The 19,854-nt window shown below is 35.2% G+C and overlaps 1 non-coding gene across 1 annotated transcript; it reads left to right on the top strand.

The window, feature by feature from the left end:
• Window positions 1–19,121: 19,121 nt before the first annotated feature.
• Window positions 19,122–19,228, top strand: LOC121212823 (small nucleolar RNA R71). The gene has a single exon (XR_005908197.1). It is a non-coding gene; the product is annotated as a small nucleolar RNA R71 (small nucleolar RNA).
• Window positions 19,229–19,854: the final 626 nt, after the last annotated feature.

The following is a 19,854-nucleotide window of genomic DNA, read 5'->3' as shown; positions in this document are numbered from 1 at the left end:
GTAACATAGTTATTATTTTAAATGTTTTAATGTTATTTAAATGATATGATAATTATTATGAAATATTATACTTGTGATAATTATTTGATAATATGTCAAATTATGTGATATACTTGGAAAATGTGAAATACTACTCAGTATCGGTATCGGCATTCCGTAGAAGATGGTTGAGACACATGATTGGGAAAAAGGTCCCGTTGAACCTTAGGAATGCATTAGGATAGAAGTGACATGTCACTAGGATATTTGGGCATCCGAACTCGTTGAGTTGAGTCCGAGTTCACTTATGGATGCGAATGTCCGAACTCGTTGAGTTGAGTCCGAGTTCGAGAGATGTAACTAGGCATCCGAGCTCATTGAGTTGAGTCCGAGTTCGAGTTCGAGAGATGTAACTAGGCATCCGAGCTCGTTCAGGTGAGTTCGAGTTCACTTATGGATGCGAACGCCCGAGCTCGTTTAGTTGAGTCCGAGTTCACTTATGGGCGGGTTACATGGTAGCTTGGCTACATATGTGGCCCTTATGTGCAAACTTTCCATGTATCCGAATTATATTCCGATGTGTTCAACGGGTAAAATTCTACTCAAATGGAGGAATACTCGAGATGAAAGGGACGTATTGGTAAGTGTTGTGAAATGGATACTTTGAACAGGTATGTACTTAACCCTCGGGCTGAAAACTCGATATAACAATAATATGGTAAGATGATAAATGAAAATATGATATGAATGTCTTGGTGATGATTATGCAAATGATGTTTTATGTTTGTTTTTATGGTTATGTTACTTGTTATTTGCATGTGAACTTACTAAGCATTTATGCTTACTCCCTCCTTTTCATTCCTTGTAGTTTTGACAAGCCAGCTCGAAAATCGGGAACGGTCAGAGGCTCGCTCACACTATCCGTGTATCATCTTGGCATAATGGCTTGTATATTTTGAGCATGGCATGTATAGCATTATAATCATTTTGTGTATATGATGTTATGATATGGTTATTGAGTGGTATGGAAATGCTTGGTAATGATTAGCCATTGGAATGGCTAATCATGATCATATTTGGTGTTATGTATGCTAAATTGCTAGCTAATCCATGGAAACCATGAAATAGGTAAAATTTACCATAAAATAGATTCAGACACCAGCAGTGACGTGAGTTTGAAAAATCATTAAAAATATTAGAGATATAATTAGATGATGAATAAAATATAGAATTGAAGAATTATGAGTCTATTTTCATATGGATGGAACAAAACAGGTATATGAGTTATATTTTATGAGATGTTTAAATTTTTGTGAAATAGGGCCAGAGCAATTTTTGGATCCCATGTTCTGACTTTAACAATTCATCATAAATTGTACAAAAATAATTAGAAGTCATGCTTTATATTTACAGATTCCTTATTGAGTCTAGTTTTATTAGAAATAAACATCATAGTCATTGAAACTCTTTACATGGAGATATCTGAGTCGTAATATACAGAGGTCAGAGCAGTCAAACCCTGAAACAGGGGAGACTTTAACTAATAAACTGTACTAATTGGCTTGACAAAAAATTCTAGAAAACAATTAGTAAATATAGATATGAGTATAGTTTTAGGAAAAATTTACGAGATTTGATTTTGAGTTTCGGAACTCGAGATATGAATTTTTAAGCGACTGTGACGCAGATTGCTAGCTTGACTGGAAATTTTAAAAATAAATTGTTTGAGCTGTTTAAGTAATGAATTAAGTCTGTTAACACCTCGTTTTTGACTCCGGAAACGGTCTCGGGTACGGGGCATTACATTTGGTGGTATCAGAGCAGGTTTAGTCGGTTCTCGAACTAGCTTAGCATGTGTAAAAGTTTAGCTATACATGCCACTAATCTGTGATAGTGTGATGTCTTCCGACGCGTATAAGTACCGTCTTATTTAGACAGGGTACTCTCCAACCGAGCTGCGCTGACCATGTTCAATGTTATGTGAAGGTATTTGAGTAAAGTTATGATTATAATAAGTCTCGGTTCAGAAAAGTATGAATAAAAGTTTATGATACATATGTGATAATATGTGAGATTAAAGTTCATGTTGTGATAAATATCCATATTTGCTTAATGCTCATATGATGTAGTGTATGTGGCTTACTTGATAAGATGAACGGAATAAATAGAAAGCAGTAGAGGTATGAATAAAGGTCATAATATCATGATACGAATGAAAATGTCCTTGTCTTGATTGGACGTTGAATGTTGATGAATGTTAATGATATACAATTTTTATGAGATAAAGGATTATAATGAAATGAACTTATCTATGTTAAATTGTTGGACTGAATTATATGATTGTAATGATATGTACATGATGATGCACGAAATGAAAGTTGTGATTGTGATGCAAATATATATGTTTGTTTGGTCTTATATGATGTCATGAGCATGAATTAATTTAATTAAATGAATGGACAAGTAAAGCTATCTAGAAAACATAGAATGTATGCATAAGTATATTGTCTAAATGGGACAATATGAAAATTGGTGTAAGCCAACATGAATGTTGCATTGCCTGAATGAATGACATGATTTTGATGATGTTGCTATGATGATGGAAGTTGTGTCATATGTGTATGTATAAGAAAGTCGAGCCAGAGGTCCTACAACCCCTCCCCCTTACCGAAGTGGTACTTATAATGGAATTTCATGAGTTTGTATTGAATAAGTTTCCGGTTGAGAACCCAAAGAGTTCAGTGATAGAATAATTATAAGTATGATTAGGGATTGAAAATAAGCTGATAAGTAAAGTCAGAGCCAGTAAAGTATCGGATTGATATAAAGATTATTGGAATTATGCACTGTCCCAGTTAGAGAAGGAATTCTCTTTGGTAAATCGAATTACTCAGGTGCAAGGTCGAGAAAAGTGTAAATCGAAATTTATTCAGAACTGGCCTTCTTAAGTGAATGGTTTAATATGAAATTTGTGATGGCAGAACTAGTTGGGGAAATGATATTTGAAATGTGAACTATCTGAGTGTGACAATTATGACTGGACAGATTTAGCAGTCTCTTTTGAGATGTTCTATGTGTTTACTTGTTCTCAGAAATATTTTTATGGCTATTGATCTTCTGAAGGAATTCTTGTTATATGGGAATGTCTTCTAATTCTGGTGTTGGATGAAAGCATTAGTAGTCTGACTGGTTTATAATTTATATTGTTCTATTTCATCGGGTATTCTATTTCATTTCATCTGATAAGAATTGATGAGAAAATACATATGATATTATGATTCTATTTCTTCTACTTGATGCTTCATCTGATATATATGTATGTAAAGATATATTGTTCTTGTTATATTTGATTCCAGTGGGATTAAATGATGTTTTCTTTTGGACTTTCTTTCTTTGAAGAATTATCGGGGTATTCTGTATTTTCTCTATGAGTTTGGTTTTCGATTCTCCGGCATAGTATCGTATCATGGGTTTCTTTATCCTGGATCTCTTTATTCTGGATTTCTTTATTCTGGGTTTCTCTATCTTGGATTTCTTTATTCGGTTTTCTTGTTATCTTTGTTCCATAATTTGTCAATTAAGACTCATGTTCGAAGTGCATTTTTCGGCTCGTGATAATCATGTCAAATATGACTATACTTCTAATTTGATCTTGGTAATGTGGTGATTTTAGTGTTGGGATTTTTTCTAATTTCTGTGTAAGGATTTGATATCAGTAAAGGCATAAGTGATAAAAGCGCGAGTTTCAGTCGGTATGGTGAATTATTTATTTGAAAGATTTCATGTGACAATTACGTCAGGATTATTTTTCTCAAGTCTGATAATAGAATTTCATTTTTGTACTGATAAAAGAGTAAATAGTCTGAACGAGAAGTGTATATTTATTAGAAAGAGTTGGATATTAGTTAAAGGCACTACGAATGATAAGGTTTTCGTCTTGTGAAAGCTGAAAAGTTTATTACATGTTGATAGAGTTCGGATAGATGAGAATATTGGTAACCGAAGCGTCTGAACTAGACTAGTCTACATTGAGCAAAGACTTCCTGACTTTCAATATTGTACTGTTGTATGAATTGTGATGTGTTTCAAGACAGTGAGGTAATGTGATAGTTTAGAGCATTCGATGTTACATAAAATTTGAGTTGTTAAAGAGGTTAAAGCCGAGGATTGGGACCTATCAAAATTATCCTTGCCAGTGTTGATATTGGGATGGAAATGAGAAAGATTATTCTTGAGGCCATATCAGAATTATTTCCATGGCGGAAAGAGGAAAATGTGATGTATCCTATTGTTAAATGTTTGGCGAGATCTATAAATCATATCGGTATTGAATGAATTCCTACTCATTAGATTCATGGAATTTCAGGTCTCTTTGATTGTTGGATTTCTTGGAATTCCGGTCTCCATTAAATCAAGTTGAGATCCGGGTTTTATGTCATGATATCATGGGAAATTGAAAAGGGTTGAAAATTTAAGAACAGTTGAGAGTTGAGACTGTAAGCTTTCAGATCATATGAGAAATTAAAGAGATTTATTGGAGGTATAGCCTAAGTGAAAGTTCTTCGGCACCGAATATGAGATTAAAAGTGAAGACCACTTTTCCGGTAAGATTTTTGGCCTAGTCAGAATGGTGGTTTTGAGACCACAAATTTGAGATAGAAATAACTATTTTATAATTATTTTCAGGTCTATGATATGATTGCATGATTGTGTGAAAATTTCGTGAAGAAATTTTATGCATAAAGTGCTTAATTTGAAATTAGGGACTAAATTGAATAAATTGTAAAACTTGTGTTCTAGAAGCATTTTGCATAAAATTGACTTAGATTATTAATTAGAGATCCTTAAAGATTAATTTTACCAATTTCTAAAAATTTTTTGGACAAAAATGGGCTTGGAAGGGTAAAAATTTAAAGAATAGTAAAAAGGGCATTTTGGTCATTTAAGGGTAAAATGAATTAAAAGACAAATTTTAAAACCCAAATGTGTCCATCTTCAACCCCATGGCCGAATATAGCAAGGAGAAACCATGGCTAGGGTTTTTCAGGCTTCGAAGCTCAATTGTAAGTCCGTTCGAGCCTCGTTTTTAATGTTTTTTACGTTTTTGGAGTCCCGGTAACTTGATTTAGCTTATGCTAGCAATAATTTAACCTAGGGTTTATATTTGGAAAAATACCCATAGGTGAAATTTGTGTATTTTGGTGTTTTATGATAGAATATTATGTTTTAAATTATGTTAGACAACCTGTGCTACTCGATTTTAAGTGAAAACAAGCAAAAGTGCTTAATCGGTAAAAATACCTAATAGTCATAAGTACATGTTAGAGTGAGAATTTGATGTTGCCATAGAAGGGAAAAATGATCAGCATGTCATAAAACATAAGTAAATAGGCTGAAGTTTAATTTACGAGCTTTGGGGCAAAAGTGTAAATATGCAAAAGTTTAGGGGCAAAGCTATAATTTTTCCAAAATATGATTTTGGGTCAATTTGAATAATGTGAGTCCTAATTAGACTATATTTTAAATGATAGAGCAAGGAAAACTAAAATTCGGGCTAAAATGAGAAAAATACCAAGTTGTGGACAAAATGGTAAAAGTAGCCATTTTCGCATACGAGGTAAGTTCATATGTAAATGTTGGTAACATAGTTATTATTTTAAATGTTTTAATGTTATTTAAATGATATGATAATTATTATGAAATATTATACTTGTGATAATTATTTGATAATATGTCAAATTATGTGATATACTTGGAAAATGTGAAATACTACTGAGTATCGGTATCGGCATTCCGTAGAAGATGGTTGAGACACATGATTCGGAAAAAGGTCCCGTTGAACCTTAGGAATGGATTAGGATACAAGTGACATGTCACTAGAATATTTGCGCATCCGAACTCGTTGAGTTGAGTCCGAGTTCACTTATGGATGTGAATGTCCGAACTCGTTGAGTTGAGTCCGAGTTCGAGAGATGTAACTAGGCATCCGAGCTCGTTGAGTTGAGTCCGAGTTCGAGTTCGAGAGATGTAACTAGGCATCCGAGCTCGTTCAGTTGAGTCCTAGTTCACTTATGGATGAGAACGCCCGAGCTCATTGAGTTGAGTCCAAGTTCACTTATGGGCGGGTTACATGGTAGCTTGACTACATATGTGGCACTTTTGTGCAAACTTTCCATGTATCTGAATTATATTCCGATGTGTTCAACGGGTAAAATTCTACTCAAATGGAGGAATACTCGAGATGAAAGGGACGTATTGGTAAGTGTTGTGAAATGGATACTTTGAATAGGTATGTACTTAACCCTCGGGTTGAAAACTCGATATAACAACAATATGGTAAGATGATAAATGAAAATATGATATGAATGTCTTGGTGATGATTATGCAAATGATGTTTTATGTTTGCTTATATGGTTATGTTACTTTCTATTTGCATGTGGACTTACTAAGCATTTATGCTTACTCCCTCCTTTTCATTCCTTGTAGTTTTGACAAGCCAGCTCAGAAATCGGGAACAGTCAGAGGCTCCCTCACACTATCTGTGTATCATCTGGGCATAATGACTTGTATATTTTGAGCATGGCATGTATAGCATTATAATCATTTTGTGTATATGGTCTTATGATATGGTTATTGAGTGGTATGGAAATGCTTGGTAATGATTAGCCATTGGAATGGCTAATCATGATCATATTTGGTGTTATGTATGCTAAATTGCTAGCTAATCCATGGAAACCATGAAATAGGTAAAATTTACCATAAAATAGATTCAGACACCAGTAGTGACGTGAGTTTGAAAAATCATTAAAAATAGTAGAGATATAATTAGATGATGAATAAAATAATAATTGAGGAATTATGAGTCTATTTTCATATGGATGGAACAAAACAGGTATATGAGTTATATTTTATGAGATGTTTAAATTTTTCTGAAACAGGGCCAGAGCAATTGCTGGATCCCCTGTTCTGACTTTAAAAATTCATCATAAATTGTACAAAAATAATTATAAGTCATGCTTTATATTTACAGATTCCTTATTGAGTCTAGTTTTATTAGAAATAAACATCATATTCATTGAAACTTTTTACAGGGAGATATCTGATTCGTAATACACAGAGGTTAGAGCAGTCAAACCCTAAAACAGGGGAGACTTTAACTAATAAACTGTACTAATTGGCTTGACAAAATATTCTAGAAAACAATTAGTAAATATATATATGAGTTTAGTTTCAGGAAAAAGTTACGGGATTGGATTTTGAGTTTCGGAACTTGAGATATGAATTTTTAAGCGACTATGACACAGATTGCTAGTTTGACTGGAAATTTTAAAAATAAATTATTTGAGCTATTTAAGTAATGAATTAAGTCTGTTAACACCTCGTTTTCGACTCCGGCGACGGTCTTAGGTACGGGGCATTACAACAAAAATAAAACTCTATACTTTTGATACTGTTTCCATAAAATATTTGTTAATAAACAACAGGAACAGTAAATTGATCTACATAAAACTGTTTGTAATAGCCCGATTTTGACCCTAATCTGAACGGTGGTTTTGGGAGGACGAATTCGAGTCAGAAAAATATTTTTAAATTATTTTTTGTGTTTATTTTGTGTGAATTTATATCTTTGAAATTTTTGTGATTTAATTTTATCGTTTGAGTGTCCGATTAAATAAAAGGACTTAATCGCGTAAAATAAAAATTTGATGGTTAATTGAAAAATGCCCAAATTGTTGATGTCTTTTTAAAGAGAGGCATTTAAGTTGCAATAAGACCAACATAATAAATGCTGGACCGTTGTAGACAACCAATATAAAGAAATTATATTATATAATAAGGTTAGTTAGGTAAATTAAATAATATGTAATATATATGTTATAATATACCATGACTAAAATAAGCTTTCATACATTTTCTCTTTAACCAATACTAAAGAAAAGAAAATGAAAGAACAAGAGCTAGGGTTTGGCCAATTTTGAAGCTTAATCAAGGTATGAGTTTAGCTTGGTTTTTGATAATTTCTACGTTTTTGATATCGTTGCTTAGTAAACTTGAAGACCCAAGCTTTAATTTTTGGTTTTGATGAATATTTTGAGTTGTGCCATTGTTGATACCTTGTTATTTTTATTGTTTGATGATGAAATATGAAAGATATGTTTTAGATTAACATATTTTGTATTGGAGTTTTTGATGATTTTGAGTAATTAGGACTAAATTGAAAAAATAATAATTTGAAGGAATAAAATGTGAAATAAATGAAATATATGGGCTTGTATGAACACTAGGAGTATTCGGCCAAACATGGGTATTTTGAAATTTTGAATATTTTGTGTTTTGTGCAATAGGGACTAAATTGTAAAAATTATAAATGTCAGGGGTAAAATGGTAATTTATCCATTTATGTGTTTTTGGACTAAATTGAATGAAATATGTTTGAATGAGCTTAATTTGAATATGTTTAGATCAATAACCAAAGAAGTTGGATTTGGATCGAGGAAAATGAAAGTTGTCGACTAGTCGATCCGTACCGATTTTTCATTGTCTTAGGTAAGTTTATAAGCAAATAGATGTACTTAACTTCAATTAAATGTAATATATATATGCTGAAATGAAAAACATGATTTTATACATGTCATAGCCGAATATGACTAAGCTTAGTTGCCATGTTTTCGAAATTGTTTCGATCGAGTTACGACATCCGAAAACCCCGTATGAACCTTAGGAATAGTTAGGATACATATGTCATTACATAGGATTCCGATATATGTGTGCGAGTAAGACAATGGCATCGATATGTGATTTCGATATGTGTTTATGAGTAGGACCCTATCTGGGACAATGGCATCGATATGTGGTTACATGTAAGACCACTTCTGGACATTGGCATTGTATGATTTATGTGATTATCCGAGTTTCCTATCCGATTTCGACTGGTTTATCGGGCATCGATAAATGGAGAACAAATGTGTAAAATTAGCTAAGTGATCAGGTATGTATCAGTTTGGTGTTCATTTGCAACAAAGTAAGTGAGTGTTACGATATTAGTTACGAGCATGTGTAACATGAATGAAAAGTATATGTATAAATATGTCACGTGTATTCGGCCTTATGGGTAGGAAATATGATTCTTGTTGGTGTGGTTTTATTTTCACATATATATATAATGTTCTTGCATATTCGGTTACTTAGTTAACTTGTGTATATAAATTTTATCTTGATTTAAAAGCTTATTTGTACAAAGGTATGTATATTAGGTTTATATTGATAATTTGGATTTTGAAAATTTAAACATTGACTTGATGAATTAATCTTGTGAGCATTCGGCTAAGGTAATGGATATATGTGTTCAGGTATATTATTATTGAATTTGGAAGTTGAGAATAAGCTTGACATTGATATTGTAATTTGGTTGGTTAAAATAAGTTAATTATATTATCGGTTTTTTTTTTCTTATGACTTACTAAGCTTAAATAGCATATGGTGTGTATATTTGTCTTTGTTTTATAGATTTTGGAGTCAAGATACGAGCTCGGAGATCATCGTCAAAGTTTATCACACTATCGACCGTTTTTGGTACAATATAAATTTAAACTTGGATCTATGGCATTTATAAGCTAGCTTAGTATTGGATAAGAGTAATGTGGTGTATATATATAAGCCATGCGAAAATGGCTATGCTTTTTACCTTTAAATTTTGGTCACGTTATGTTCGGTTTATGTTCACTTTAGTCCTATAGTTATGTGCCGTATACGTATATTGTTTGTGTTAGGTACCACATGCTTGGAAATGGTTTACTTGATAAGTTTGAATTCGGTTTCACATGGTTTGGTCAAATGTCTATTGAGCTTGGGTGTTGATAGATATTGGGTATGCTTCATGAATAAAATTCGGTTAAATGTGTGGTAAACATATTATATTAAGTATGATATAAATTTTAGGTAAGTTGCATATATTATATATGTACATCATTAACAGGTTCGATTATGGTATAATGTATTGAAAATACATATAATTGCATGAGGTAGATTCGGTGGTTACTAGTGAATTATAACATTGTTAAGTTTGATGCTTGTGGTAAGTATTGCATGTGTTTCATGAATATTTGGTCAATTGTTTTATTATGTATTCTATGCTAAATGTGATTGTTACTTTAGGTTGGCTGCGTATCATGTATATGTACATTATTAGCATATTCAGTCATGGTACAATGTATTAAATATTTATATGTGATTACTTATTAAATTATATAATATGATTAAATGATTAGATATTGTTACTAAGAATTTGCTTTTAATGTTAAATCATGAATGACATTAAGTGAACAGTAGTTAAGATGTCCAAATATTGATTACTACTTTGTTATTGAATACGTAACTTTAGGCATATATAATAAGTGTACTTTTGGTGGTGTGTGCGTGAAATGGTTAAATTTACTAAGACCAAATGTATATATTTTAATGACTATAGTAGATATGAATAGTCTTTACTGATTAATACTTAAAAGAATTATATGAAAATGCATTATTATTAACGTGAGGTTGTTTCATTTGGTATTAAAGGGTAAAGCATGCAAGTTTGAATTGACTATTACCTAAGTCGCATATGTAGTGGTTTAAGATATGAATTATGGCTTATTAAGTTCTAAAAATGTGCATGTGATTTGGTGGCTATATGAATAATCACATAATTAGTATTAGAAGTATGTTTGACCATGTTGGTAATAGTTAATATCGTGTATATAAAGGCCTTGATGCAGCAAGCAACACGTTGAGTTTAGTTGCGACTTGTATATGCGAGATGCATATCAATGTAAGTCCTGAAATGCGAATTGATTTTATTTTTAATTATAAATGAGTTTGACTTGAGTGAAGATAAATAAATGTTTGGAATTGAATTGTTGATTAGTAATGCCTCATAATCCTAATTCGGTGACGGATACGGACTAAGGGTGTCACATTTTATTGGTATCAGAGCTACAGTTTAGTCGGTTCTAGGACTAACATCACGTGTGTGAGTCTAGCTATACATGCTATATTATAGACTGCGATAGTATGATGACTTCTGACTTTTGAAAATGTGTTTTGATATAGTAAATGGACCCCGACAGAGCTATAGCTGATGATGTCGAGAGTGTAGCGCTTGCTCCTAAGCAAGGGACAGCGCCGGTAGATTCTCGACCAATTTCGAGTAACCAGAAAGGTGAGGCTAGACAAGCCTTTAACCAAATAATGAATGACTGGTTTACTCAGTATATTCGAACTAACTCGGCTGCACAACAACCTCCACCCCCGACTAATCCATCTTCGATGCCTGCTGTACATCAAGTAAGTGATCCGTTGAGATTGTATAAGCCACCTGTTGATAAAATCAGAAAAGACGGGGCTGAAGAGTTTAAAGCTACTAATGATGATGATGCTGAGCGGGCTAAGATTTGGCTTGATAATACTATCCATGTGTTTGATGAGTTGTCCTGTACCCCAGCTGAATGTTTGAAGTGTGCTATATCTTTGCTTTGAGGCACAGCATATCACTGGTGGAATACCCTAGTATCAGTGGTTCTGAGAGAGCGGGTAACCTGGGAATTCATTCAGGCAGAGTTCCGTAAGAAGTATATCAACCAGAGATTTATTGATCAGAAACGAAAAGAATTTTTGGAGCTGAAACAGGGTCAGATGACCGTGACAAAATATGAGCGGAAATTTGTGAGACTTAGTCGGTGATCGCGATTTTCGTGTGACAGGTTTTAAATACTTATAATTAATCGTTCTTGAAACTAACTATTATCATGATGTAGGTAAGTGTACCTATTGAACAGTAGTATAGTTTTAGCAAGACCGGATTGTCGAACCCAAAGGAACTAAAAGTACTAGTAATGACTGTCTTTTTGTTATCTAGCCTAAAAATAGGAGATTTTGTTTTAACTAACTAATTATCTAAACTAAGAATTCACAGAAAGTAGAATTGGGGGATTACTTTTGGAAAACAAATGAATTAAGACAATACCTAAGAAAAAATCCACCTAGACTTTACTTGTTATTCTGGCTCCGAATCGAACGATTTATTCATTTAACTTGTCCCAGAGATCCCTAAGTTATGTTATTATCCCTATTCAGGACTAATAACGTCTAATCCCTAGATTGAATAATTAAGATTTTTCTCTAATTAACACCCTAAGGTTGCATTAACTAGATCTATTGATCCCCTTATTAGGTTTCACCCTAATCCGGCAAAATCTTGTCACCCTATACCTAGGCGCGCAATCGAATCCGCTTAATTATGACAAATGTACTCTTAGACAGGGTCTATTCCTCTGAATAAGAGTTTATCTTGAATCAGTATCATGGGATATCAAAACAAGAATTAAGAACAAGTTAAATATTTATCATATAATTCAGAAAATAATAACAAGATTCGTCTTAGGTTTCATTCCCCTTATGTATTCAGGGGATTTAGTTCATAACTAAAAAGAAAAACATCTCAGAAGAATAATGAATACAAAACATAAAGAAAACCCAAAACTCCTGAAGGGAAATTGAGGGGAGATATTCAGTCTTGATGGTGACTAAGGCTTCTGAGATGGATCAATAGGTTTCCCTTGAGCAGTTCCCTGCCTCATTCTCTGTGTGTGTCTTTTCTTCCTCCTCTAGGGTGTATTTATAGGCTTTGGAATTCCTAAAAGCCCTCAAAATTTTCCTTTTTCGAATTGGACACAACTTGGCCTCGGCAGGGACACGCCCGTGTGCGATTATTTCAGGCCGTGTTCGAACCTGTTAGAATTGCACGGGCGTGTGCTCTACCCATGTGAGTCGTGCTTCGATTCTGCCAAATTGACACGGTCGTGTGGTCTGCCCGTGTAAGGAAGTCCAAGCAGTGTTGATTTCGTACTTTGGCCCATTTTCTCCATTTCTGGCTCGTTTCTCGTTTCTTTCGCTCTCCTATGGTCACCTAAGTATAAAACATGAAATTAAGGCATTAGGAGCATTGAATTCACCAATTCTAAGGAAAAATCATCCATAAAATGCGTTAAGCATGGGATAAAAATGTGCATAAATTACGGTTTATCAAATACCCCCACACTTAAGCATTTGCTTGTCCTCAAGCAAAATTCTCAACTCATAATCAAAAGAAATTCTTTTTAACTTATAATCTCTATCGAAAATATCTCAAACTAATTCATGAGTAGTCATACATTGAGAGTTCAGCTAAAAGAACATTAAAGTTTCAAACAGTCCAAGTTAAGCATTTTATCCTGAAAACATAAGTGTCTCCCCTCATCTAAGCAATTACCCTTGATTCAAAATGTCATAGAGTTTCACATCCTCACTAAAGATTCACTCAAATCACTTGAGGTGTTTAAGGACAATAAATGAAGCACTCAATAGTCAATAATGAAAAGTCATTGCCATAGGCTTGCATGAAAATCAAATCTCCACCACTTATAAATTGAGATGAAACATCAATCAAAAGTCTTTAGAGGGTTACAACGCGGCTTGGTTAGGGGGTGCGGTCACAAGATGAAAGAAAAGGTTAGAATCGAGATTGAATTGAAAAATTGCCTAACTAGAAAAATAGCTAGTCATCAAGTGCTTACAACAAAGCTTTTCTCAGAATATGGATTTTAACTTCTTTAGCTCAGAAGATTACTACTACTAAGATGTATACATTTTTTTTAAGAACAAGTTAAATTACAAAGTAGAATAAAACATAGCTAAGTAACTATTTCAATTCCAATCTTAACAAAAATGGGGATCAAATTAATTTAGGGGATTTCAACAATAATGGGTTAAGGGTTAATATTAAGGGTAATACAAGGAATGGCTTGTTAGCTTAACGGTGTTTACTAAGGGTTAATCGTGGAGGTAGGCTTTTCATGGCATGAGTGGGTTAATCCTAAGTGCCTTAATCATTTTCACATATCAAATCAAATGGTGTGGTCTTGACATGCATAATCAAGCAAGTTCTAGGATTACAGTTCAATACTGATGCATTCAAAGCAATAATAAAAGTGAGCATGAAAGAATTAATAGATGCTCAAAAGGCTCAAAAATCTCACAAGAATTATGGCTTTTTGATGTTTAAAACTTGTGAATTCTAACACAAAGTAATACCTAAACTTTGGGGAAACAACCTAAAATTTTAAATTTTTAAAAATCAACTTATCATGTTTGATTCTCTAATGTCTTAAAGTTTAAACAAGTAATGCATAAATGCCTATGTTTTAATTCAAGATATATCAATCAAAATCATAAATAAATAAAAAATTTATCCTAAATATGATATGATATCTTTTCAAGAGAACAAGCCAGTCATTCAGGGATAAAATGAATAACCCCCCCGGCACTTAAGATGTACATTGTCCTCAATGTACAAAGATAGATATAAGAATATAAAAATAAGATAGGGAGAGGAATGAAACTTCCTGAGTGAAGAATGAATTTCCTTAAACTGGAGTTTTGGAGAATAGTTGGCGTGAAGGTGAAGGAGGATACTCCGGTGGTGTTAGAGGTTCGTTAGTCCATAAGTCCTACGCCAAAAGAATATTATCTCTAGTGGTGGTTATGGTCGTGGTCAAGCTGGACATGGCAGTCGTGGAGAACCTTTCCCGGTGGAGTTTCGAGTTCCTGAGTAATAGTAAGCTGTGGAGCTCTTTATAACTGTGATAGAACCAAGAACTCTTTTAAGAAATATATAAGGAAGGGTAAGTACTCAATAGGAATTAGCTAAATTAGAAATTGTAAAATAATAATTATAACTCCTAATAAAAATATTGTGAAAGAAAAATAAAAAGTAGTCTTAAAATAAAATAAAAGTAAAAACATAAAATAATAAATAAATATTTTTAAGCATCTTCATTGCTAAATGGTTCGCGAGGTGGGGGTGGCAATGAGATGTGGAGCTGCTGACAAATCTGCTGTAGTGTAGCATCAATGTTGTCAAATCATTGAAAATACTACTGTTTGAATCGAGTGAGGCGTTCAGAGATGTCAGCATATGAAGCCGCCGCATGAACTAGAAGAGTGGATGGTGGTGGCTGAGACGGTGGGCCCTCGTACTGTGGGGGACATCATCAGTAATGTCCTTGGGGGTCTCCTCCTCGGTAGAATGGGCGAGACGATATTGAGGAGGGTAGGTTCCTCGGCACTTTTTTATCATCCTCATGCTAAGCATGCTCGAGATGCCTTATGGAGACATCTGGCCAATGAGTGTCAAGGATGATTCTTGGGCCGCGGTGCTGAAAAGCCCAAAGTGTCGAGCCAATTGCGTCACATAGAGGCCAATGGAGATGACCCCCTTCCTTTGCCGCTTCGTCTGGTGTTGAATGGCGAGGGCAATGACGTGCTAGTGCGACATACACCATAGAAAGTAGGCATCATGAGTATTGACGACGCCAGTGCTCTCTCGCCTTCCTGTTATCATGTGAGCCAAAATGGCGTATAGGTACCTCAGAGATGGAGGGAGAACCGATGCCTTGGAGTGGCTAGGATTATAGGTGGCTGCACCTGGTACTAGTGCATCCCAATAACGTGAAGGAGAATGATGGATATGGTGGTTGAGAGTATTTAAGTCATTCTCCTCTATGAATTCCTCCGTATATAAGCCCAGTGTCGTACCGAATTCTAGGATGCTGAGCTGGCGGACTAATCCACTTAGGAAAAATTGCACCATGCCAGGATCATTGTAGTTCATCATCACAGTTTGAAGATGGAATGTGGAGCATAATTCCATCATGAGCTCGAGATACATCAGCTCGATGATCCCAAAGAAAAGCTCCCAAAGGTTGGTGGTTAGGAGGGCCCGAATCGTATCAGCCAATTGAACTTGTTATACTACAGCCCAGTCGATGCAGCAGCCCGTAATTAACGGTCTGGCTCGGAGTATTTGGAAAATTTCTTCTTGGGGCCCAATGGGGAATTGCAGGAAAGGATGGCAAATTTCCGCAGTGGGATCCGAGGAAGATGATGCTCCCTTCCTTTTCTTTGAAGTAGGGACTGCGGTTTTCCTTCCCCGTGAAGACGACATTGTATATCTGCAAGCAAAACCATTATTTTGTCGTAAGGAATGTTCAAGGTAATACAAAAGCAAAAAAAAAATATAGAAGTCATAAATTAGAACTAATAATCTCAGTCACAACTAATAGCAAACCTAATCAAAAATAATTTTATGGTGTATCATTATCATGACAATAATATGCGTTTCCTAAAAAAAATGGCAAGTAATTCTATGTTAGTGCATTTTATTGATGGAGAATATCAACCCAAAAGTCATGAGTATTTTCACTTTAAACTAATAAAATGTAGCAAATAAATCAAGCAACGAGGAAGAACTTCAATATGAAAAGATAATAACTACTCTAGATATGAAATGTGAGTGATAAAAAGATGAAAATAAAATGAAAAATATACATTACTACGATAAATAACATTACAAATCAATGAAATAAAAGAGAAAGGAGTAAGCAAACGCTAAAGGAGATAGATTGGGTGTAAAAAATAAAGTTGGAAGCGGCGTACGGGCGTGGCAGGGAGGTTGTGTGGGCTTGCAGCTGCTAGGGCTAGGGTTTTTGGGTGAAGAAGATAATGAATAGTGCAGCCTATTTATAGATTTTGGGGCACACGGCCAGGGAACTCGCCCATGTTCCCCAATTTTTGCCCGTGTGATTCGCGAATTTTGAATTTGGGTGCGTCTGATAATTTCCCCATGCCCGTGTTCCTTGGGCATGTGGGTGCACACGGCCGTGTCTCACGACCGTGCCTGGCTTTGTTCGCTTCTCCCATGCCCGTGTTAATTTAACAGGTTTGCCCACGGTTGCTTGGCACGGGCGTACCGCAGCTCGTGTTAATTTGACATGTTCGACCACGGGGTAAAAGCACGGGCGGGTCGCATGCCCGTGCTATTTTGGCAGGCTCGCCCACGGCCATGTCGCACGACCGTGGTGCTTTATTGTAGCCCGTGTTGGGGAAATCTTTGCCCTATTTTCACACGGCCCTCAACACGCCTGTGTGCTTGGCCGTGTTTATGTGGTAAACTTGTATTCAAGAGCTCCATTAGTAAGTTAGGTGTTAAACACTAAAATTTAAAGAAGTTAATACAGTTAGTGCTCAGGTTGCCTCTCGAGAAACACTTATTTATAGTCTAAGCTCGACTTACCTCTCCATTGAATGGTCATGGGGGTTCGAGGAGTTTATACTCCTCATTCTTGCTATCCATCTTATCAAAATAAGGTTTTAGACGGGTATTATTTACCTTAAAAGTGCCGAACATGGGATGACTTACCTCAACTATACCGAATGGGAAAATACTAAGTACCGTAAGAGGGATGTCTTCATTTGGTTTGGTAGTGACAATGTGAGGATCCGCGGCATCTAATAAAACTCTATCTCCAACCTTAAGTTGATTTGGAAAGGTATTGAGCTCGTTTTGGCGTAGTTTTGGTTTATCGTCTGTTTTCAGTTTATGCGACCGCCATTCATCTAGCTCCTTAACTTGTAGCCTTCGATCTTCATGAATAGGTCCTCTACTATTGCTTGAGAATGACTCATGTGTTTCCTTTAGACTCATTTCCTGCAAAGTAGGTTGCACCATATTGTCAGTTTTAGTAGAATGGTCTAAACAATCACCTTCAATTTTCGATGTGTTACCAGAATTGCGAGCTTGAAGGGTGATTCTTTCGCCTTCCACACGAAGTGTGAGCTCACTTGTGCCTACATCAATAATCATTTTAGTAGTTTCCAAAAAGGGCCTTTCTAAAATCAAAGGAGTGTTGCTATCCTCCTCTATGTCTAAAACAATGAACTCAACTGGAAATATAAATTTATCGATTTTAACTAGCACATCATCAATAATACCCCTAGGAAATCTTATAGTTTTATCTACTAATTGATTGCTCATTCTAGTCTATTTGGGTTTCCCAAGACCTAATTGTTTGAACATTTTGTATGGCAAGACATTAATACTAGCCCCTAAATCAGCTAATGTATTATTAACATCTAAACTACCAATTAAGCAAGGAATCGTAAAACTCCCTGGATCGTTTAGTTTGTTGGGTAGTTTATTCTCTAGAATAGCTGAGCAAACTACGTTTAGCTCCATATGGGACGCCTCGTCCAACTTCCGCTTATTTGCTAAAAGCTCCTTTAAAAATTTCATTACGTTTGGCATCTGCGATACAACTTCAATAAACGGTAAGATAATGTGTAATTTTTTTAAGAGTTTAAGGAATTTCCCAAATTGTTCATCTGAGTAGTCTCACCTTGTCGTGTTGGGGTGTGGCACACAAGGTTTATATTCGACATTCACTGATTTGTTTTTATTATGACCTACCGCATCTTGATCTCTGCTCGCCACAGTTTCTTGCTTTAGTTCTGGCTCAGGCTTAACGAATTCTTTTTCATCTTGAACATTAATTGCATTGTGTTGTTCCCTTGGGTTGGGTCCAGTATTACTTGGCAAGCTACACTGTGGTCATTCGGAGATTAGTTTGGAAAGCTAGCCGATCTGAGTTTCGAGCCATTGGATCGACGCTTGTTGAGTTTTAAGTGCTATCTCAGTGTTCTGGAAACGGGTTTCTGACACCGAGATAAATTTATACAGTATATCTTCAAGGTTTGGTTTCTTTTCCTATTGATAGGGTGGTTGTTGAAAACCCGGAGGATGTTGTGGCCTTTGATTTCCTTGACCACCCCACGAGAAATAGGGATGGTTCCTCCAAGCTACATTATAAGTGTTACTATATGGGTTATTTTGGGATCTAGAGTTATTGTTACCCATATATTGAACTTGTTCCTCCTCGATGCTAGGGTTGAAGGGTTGATACTCTATGCATGCTCCTCCTCCATTCGTCTCGCACCTCATTACTGGATGTACCTGAGTAGAACCAAGTAAACTATCAATCTTTTTATTTAGAAGTTCTACCTAGTTTGACAGCATAGTAACCGAATCGACGTTATAAACGCCTGCTGCTTTAGTTGGCTTAGTCCTCATGACTTGCCACTAACAGTTATTCAGTGACATCTCTTCAATAAACTCATAAGCATTTTCAGCTGTTTTATTATTCATGGTTCCACCAGCAGCTACATCAACCATTTGTCAAGTCGAAGGATTCAGGCCATTATGGAATGTTTAAACCTGTAGCCAAAGTAGTAACCCATGATGAGGGCACCTTCTCAGTAAGTCCTTGTATCTCTCTCATGCATCGTAAAGAGTTTCTAAGTCCATCTCCACAAACGAAGAGATATCATTACGTAATTTGGCCATTTTAGCCAGTGAAAAATAATTTAATAGAAATTTTTTGGTCATTTGTTCCCAAGTAGTGATTGACCCTCGTGGTAACTAGTTCAACCACTGTTTAGATTTGTTTCTGAATGAAAAAGGGAATAATCGAAGATGAATGGCATCGTCAGAAATGCCATTAATTTTAAATGTATCGCAGAATTCTAGGAAATTTGCCAAGTGAGTGTTTGGATCCTCATCCTGCAAACCATTAAACTGAACAAATTGATGTATCATTTGAATAGTGTTAGGTTTTAGTTCAAAATTATTCGTAGCAATAGTAGGCCTAACTATACTTGACTCAGTTCCTGTTAAATTAGGTTTAGCATAATCATACATAGTACGAGGAGTAGGATTCTGATTTGCTAGTTCAGCGGGTATCGCAAGAGGTAGCTGATTGTCTTGGTTTTCAGCCATCTCCTTGGTTGGGGTTTGACTATCGTCCTCTTGCTCGTTCTCTGTGTATCTTAAGCTTCGCCTTATTTCTTTTTGGTTTCTGCGAACAATGAGATTGATTTCTTCGTCAAAAAATAGTGGTCTTGACGGGTTTCTTCTAGTCATAAACTATAAAAACTTTCCAAGAGAAAGAAAAAGTAAATTAATAA

This window comes from Gossypium hirsutum, chromosome A13 (genome assembly GCF_007990345.1).
Source record: "Gossypium hirsutum isolate 1008001.06 chromosome A13, Gossypium_hirsutum_v2.1, whole genome shotgun sequence".
In the NCBI taxonomy this organism is placed as follows: Eukaryota; Viridiplantae; Streptophyta; class Magnoliopsida; order Malvales; family Malvaceae; genus Gossypium; species Gossypium hirsutum.
Note: the sequence above shows the minus strand (reverse complement) of the source record. Positions and strands in the feature narration are given on the sequence as shown.